The sequence below is a fragment of the Thermobia domestica genome, unplaced genomic scaffold (genome assembly GCF_964235325.1).
Source record: "Thermobia domestica unplaced genomic scaffold, izTheDome1.hap1.1 HAP1_SCAFFOLD_773, whole genome shotgun sequence".
Lineage (NCBI taxonomy): Eukaryota > Metazoa > Arthropoda > Insecta > Zygentoma > Lepismatidae > Thermobia > Thermobia domestica.
The window spans coordinates 69,931-76,631 of record NW_027656483.1 but is presented as its reverse complement, the minus strand read 5'-3'; the positions used below and the strand labels follow the sequence as shown (position 1 = coordinate 76,631).

The following is a 6,701-nucleotide window of genomic DNA, read 5'->3' as shown; positions in this document are numbered from 1 at the left end:
ATGAAATCAATATTTTTTCTTAAAGAAAAAAAAAAGAATTAAAAAGAGAAAAAAAGGTCAAAATTTCGCGCTCGCTTCGCTCGCGATCAGCAGAGAAAAGAGGACGTGACGCACCCCTAAAAGTGTTGGCGACCGATTGAATAAATATTGTGGGTAAAAAAAAAAAAAAAAAAGTCAAAAATTTCGCGCTCGCTTCGCTCGCGATCAGCACAGAAAGAAGGACGTGACGCGCCCCTAAAGGTGTTGGCAACCGATTCAATACATATTGTCGGTAAAAAAAAAAAAAAAAAAAAACGCTCGCTTCGCTCGCGATCGACATGAAAAAGGCAACGACGTGACGCCCCGTAAAATTGTCGGCGACCTATTCAATCAATATATTCGGTTGAAAAACAAAGTCAAAAGTTTCCCAATCGCTTCCCTGCCGATCGACATAAAAAAAAAGGCAACCCCTTCACCTCTCCTTATGCATTCATCAGTAAACATACAACCATAGATCACAATACCACTCACATCACCTATCAGTTCTCCACGTCCATCAAGATCCAATCATCGCCCTGGCCCTTTATGATGATACACAACATTACATGTTATTGTGTGCATTGCCCCGCGTTACAATACATGACCAAAAAAAAAAGAGAAAAAGAGCTGCACTGCCTTCAGTGTAGACATGTTCGTATTCGTAGAAAATGATTTTAGGTACACGATAGTACAGTAATCTATCTTCACATGCTTCAGATGTGAACGATACCTACACATGAAGAGGGCTCCCGAGGTTTCCTTTTCCAATAGGATGGAGCTCCACCACACTTGCAGAATGACGAGAAGTTATGTTAATAAATATATCCCAGAGTGTTTCGTAACTCGCCCTTGGTCCTAATGATGAAGCGTTCTTCAGATGGCCCCGATGTCTCCACACATGATACTATGCGACTTCTTTTCACGAGGCTCTCAAAGATCACGTTTGTGTCCTAACATTCTCTGCAGATATGACACAGCTGCGATAGCGGATCACAGAAGCCTTTCCTCTCCTTACAAGAGACGTGTTCATTCGAGCATGGGAGTAATTCGACTATCGATCAAATATCTCCCGTGTCACGATAGTAGTCACTTTCAATTCTTCTAACGAAGGTAAGAAAAAATGCTATACAAACTTCCTTTCGGTATATAAAGGATTAGGGGCCCAGAGAATATTTTCTTTCAAGAGGATACATTCTTTTTCGAACACCCTGTATATAGATCCTCTAATTATAACTGCAAACAAAATGTTGATTTTGCAATTGCTTCCATGAGAGAAAATTCTGTGCACTTTCTTTCTGAAGGGCCGGGCCTAAACGTTTTCCTTAATCATTAAATTTAGTAGTTATCTACAATTACATAGTTTTCCATTGTTCTCAAAATAAAGATTTTTCTCTATGAATTGTTGAATGTTGCTAGGGATATTGAAGTAATTCTTTTTAGTGTTTTTTTCTTTACAATAATGTACTGAACGCCTGCATTAAGGAAGTTCGTGTGTCCATCTTGCAAAATGTTTCGTCTTTTTTCATGCCCACTAAGATAAATATTCATTTTGCTCTTTTCTCCGTATGCAAACCACATTTCTTAAAGGCAACATTTTCATACAAATGTAGTACTAAAAACTTCTAATTGGCAACATCTGGGCTGCGAAGAGGAAAAAGAAAGAAATCTCGTACGTATTCGCGCGCAATTCGGAATTAGCCAATGAAAAGCACAAAAGCGGCCACCATCTCTCTCTCTTTCTTATTAACGGTTTTGTACTTTCTGCAGTTCTATCAGTGCTGCTAACCTCTTACTATATCATTGAATATGTATGTTTATATATATATATATATATATATATATATATATATATATATATATATATATATATATATATATATATATATATATATATATATATTTTACAAAAAATCATACTACTACGGAATAATATTAAATGCCTGTAAACCCTCATTTCTGTTTGCACTTTCTGTTACACTACCTTCCCCGAACTTCTTTCAAGTTATTAAGTGCAGAACGGGGAGTTATACATATTTACTTGCGCTTTCACAATATCTGCACATTGTGTAATAATAGGAGACGTATAAAATAAAACTATATACTAATACGTATATATATATATATATATATATATATATATATATATATATATATATATATATATATATATATATATATATATATACAGTACACATTCCACTATCCGAGGCTTTCCTTTTCTTTTCTTGCTGACGATAAATTACGCTCTTAGAAATGTTGTCTGAAAACAATAAGAATATGTGCAAAAAATACAATCAGAGGTAGAGGTCTTTAACAGGAACTAAGCAAGGGAGTTGAAAAATTTTTTATGCATGTAAAAAATATAGACATGAACCAACTTGTGAAATAAAAAGACCAGAAAACTACTCTTTCTAAATTATGTGTAAACTTTTTACCGAAAACGAAAGTTGCACGAAAGACTTTTTGTCCCTTTTTTGGCCTCCGGTGCTTGGGGTCCCTGGTTCAATCCCAGCTCGTGCCGTGTGAACTTTGTCGTGCATAAAGACCGTGCTCATGGGTTTTCTCGGGTTTCTCCCGTTTCCTCCCACTTTCTTCATTCAGTACTCATCATCACCGTCTCCTTTAGCGTAACCGGTATAAGTATGCGACGTAAATCTAAAGATTTCATTTCATTTCCCTTTTCTGCTCATACTGCTGATTATGCGCGATTATGCCAACATCCAACTCCGCGGATAATCGTGCGATTACTGTATATACAACTAATACAGATACGTAATTACATTATCAGTTACAGTATCGGTTTTTATTTACTAATTTGCCTCACTTTATTTGCATCCCTGCAGTAAATAATTCTTATCGATAATAGTTAAAATGTATATTACATTTTAGTGCTTCACGACTGAATGATCATCTGCCTTACGTTATCTCGCAGCTGAAGAGGATGCTACACTGAAAACTACCTTGCGTTATAAAGGGTAAGTGAAACATATCTTAAAAATATCTTTCATACATTTCATTGTGTACATTAAAGAATGTAAGTTTGCCTTTTTCCTGTAATCAATACTTAATAAAGGATTTATTTTTATTTATTTATATACAATTTCATACGTGGTTCGTGATAGTAAACTCGATAGGACATAGTGGCACTATGAACATCCGAATCACTCATCATTCGAACATTCAAATATTTATTCGAATATTAGTATATTCCAAGTAATGTTAACGACGTTAATATGCTTGCCTTTATAGTTAATAATGTCAATTCTTACTTAAAACATACTTCCTTAACAGGACATTGAAGAAAAGGTAGTTGCCAACGGCCATACCATGCTGAATATACCGGTTCTCGTCCGATCACCGAAGTCAAGCAGCATCGGGCCTGGTCAGTACTTGGATGGGTGACCGCCTGGGAACACCAGGTGCTGTTGGCATCTCTTTTTCAAATTTCATTATCCTTCAAGTACGAAAATACTAGAAACATTAATTTTATAGTACTTTCAAGAGATAATTTATCAACATTATTTCATAGCGATTAATCGATATTCTAAGCGTTATACCCACTATTTCTTACACTAACAGCCTGTTTATTTGCACGGCACATTAAAATAACCTGATTTCCGATCCGTGTGCACCTACTACTATACTTAACACGGAATGTATTACCACTTTTTAAAAGTAAATTATTATGACTAAGTGTAGATCTCCGGCGAGTAAATGCCTTTCGTATACAAGCACGACACATCTCCGCTATGTGCTTTACTTTTTTACTAACAGCATATAGAAATTGGATTTCAAGGTGTTTCTACATAACAGAATGAAGCAAATTTCGTGATTTAACTCTTTCGAATAATGTGTTGGTCCTGACAAGGACCGTTTGAAATGAAAAATCTTGAAGAAGATTTTTACTTAGAGCTTGTGTACTTGGTAACAGCCTTCGTACCCTCACTTACAGCGTGCTTGGCAAGTTCACCAGGCAAAAGAAGGCGCACAGCTGTTTGGATTTCCCGGCTGGTGATAGTTGACCGCTTATTGTAATGGGCCAAACGAGAAGCTTCAGCAGCAATACGCTCGAAGATGTCATTAACAAAGCTGTTCATGATACTCATAGCTTTGCTAGATATGCCAGTGTCAGGATGCACTTGCTTCAAAACTTTGTAGATGTAAATGGCATAGCTCTCCTTCCTCCTCCTCTTCTTCTTCTTATCTCCCTTGGAGATATTCTTTTGGGCTTTACCAGCCTTCTTTGCAGCCTTTCCGCTAGTTTTTGGTGGCATGATGACTCACTCGTTCAGCAAAATTAGATGTGTCCGCCGATTTATCGACTTCATTTAAATTACAGTACGTGTTTCAATTCGCGCCAACTGCCTTGCTTTTCATTTGATGCACTCGGGTGCACGCTTGAAGTAGTAACAAAACTGACTTGATTCATGGGAGGCCGCAATTTTTCCTCTCATCTTATTACGAAAGAATATTGAACAATGTCTGGTCGCGGCAAAGGTGGAAAAGTCAAGGGAAAGAGCAAGTCCCGCTCCAGCAGGGCTGGCCTTCAATTCCCAGTAGGCAGAATCCATCGTCTTTTGCGAAAGGGTAACTATGCCGAACGAGTTGGTGCTGGCGCTCCCGTGTATTTGGCTGCAGTCATGGAATACCTGGCAGCTGAAGTTCTTGAGTTGGCAGGCAACGCTGCTCGTGACAACAAGAAGACTAGGATTATTCCACGTCATCTGCAGTTAGCTATCCGTAACGACGAGGAATTAAACAAGTTGTTGTCTGGAGTTACAATCGCTCAGGGTGGTGTTTTGCCCAACATTCAAGCTGTACTTCTGCCCAAGAAAACTGAGAAGAAGGCATAAATGTAAGACCTATATCTCATACAAATCGGCCCTTATGAGGGCCACAAACCCCTTTATAGAGGAGATTTACGATTGAAATGAATTGTTTTCGATATACAGACTCATCAAAAGTGTCTGAGATAGTTGCTTAGTGTCATTCGAAATTCTCGCTGCTATTCGATTAATTAGTATGTGTAGTCGTCGATCGTAATTGAAGCCCATAGGAAGTCACACTATCTTTAGAATACTCCAAACAGCGATGTGCTTAGTTCCCACTACATTATTAATTATAAGATCATTACCTTTTGTATTGTCGCTAGCTACATTTTTTTGATATTTGCGTACATCGGGCTCATATTACCCAGAGGACAGGACAGTCGAGCCCAGATTCTCAGCAATGGAAGAAAACCTCATACCACATATTCTCATGTACTTCATGCTAGACAAAGGAATTTCCAACATTCTTAAAGCACTCATGTTTCTCTCTTGCGTTGGCTTGGCTGAAATTACTCTGTTCAATATGTTCTCGACATTTATTATTGTTCATTACTATGCCCCAATGACATCATGAACAGAGCGGATCAAAAAACTTTCCTAAATTTCTTTTGCAACATAGTAATGACATTAAATGCACACTTAAGTACGATTTATTCTTTGCAAGGTCGATATTCATATTTGTGTGATATGTGTTATATGTATATGGTTTGTAATACGCAACTACTCTTATTCTCTGATCTCAGAACTCATTTGCTACTGTGCCCAACGAGCGAGCCTAGGTTTCTTGTAACTACTGCCTTTCTTTAGTAAATAATGTGAAGTATACAATGCATTAACCTACATCTCATATTTGTATTACTCTTTATTTTACTAACCCGCTACGAAGTGTCATTAATTTACATGTAAATCACAATAGACACTACCGCAAAAGAAAAAAATCGAACCCAAGACCACGTAAACAAGATAAAGGACAAGATTCAGGTTTCTAACGCATTATTCGCCCCTCACAGCACAGTATAGAAGTTGTATAAGCCTCTATACGTACATCCTACTGTCAGAACAGAAATTCCGACTTGCGTTTCGCATCTCTCATGCTCGCTACTTCCAACAAATCGCCAATTTCCAACCAGAACCCCTTCTCCAGCATTAATACTGCTACATATGAATACGTATACATGAACGTACATAATGTAAAAAAAAACGTATGATTTTCTCAAATTAATCTCTCTACGTCTGTAATTTTGTGTGCATCAAAAGGCTTTAATGTAGTTACACGAATTCTTATAATCTAACAGAAAATCGCACAAAGTAAATCTTTCCCTTTATATAAATTTGTTGGCTCTGAAAAGAGCCGTTTATGCCAATTTTATATCCAAAATAGGAGGAACCCCAACTTAACCTCCGAAACCGTACAGGGTTCTTCCTTGCCTCTTCAAGGCATACACAACATCCATAGCTGTCACTGTCTTCCTCTTGGCGTGTTCTGTGTATGTAACAGCATCTCTGATTACGTTCTCCAGGAATACTTTCAATACTCCTCGGGTCTCTTCATAAATGAGACCAGAGATACGCTTCACACCACCACGGCGAGCAAGACGCCTAATAGCGGGTTTGGTGATACCCTGGATGTTGTCACGAAGAACTTTACGGTGGCGCTTGGCACCTCCTTTGCCAAGACCCTTGCCTCCTTTTCCACGTCCTGTCATTTCGATATGTTACTGCTTCGCTCACCACACACGAGAAATACAAGCCCAAGCAGCCCAAGACTCGTGGTTTTGTTCCTTCGATCATGCAGGGAAAGCACGGAGGAAAAACACAAAACGTGTCTAAGCCAATGAGAACTGTCCTTTTCGA

The 6,701-nt window shown here is 38.1% G+C and overlaps 1 non-coding gene across 1 annotated transcript; it reads left to right on the top strand.

Moving 5' to 3' along the window:
• Positions 1-3,330: 3,330 nt before the first annotated feature.
• On the top strand, positions 3,331-3,449 carry LOC145677329 (5S ribosomal RNA). Its single transcript, XR_014129772.1, has one exon. It is a non-coding gene; the product is annotated as a 5S ribosomal RNA (ribosomal RNA).
• The last annotated feature ends 3,252 nt before the right edge of the window (positions 3,450-6,701 follow it).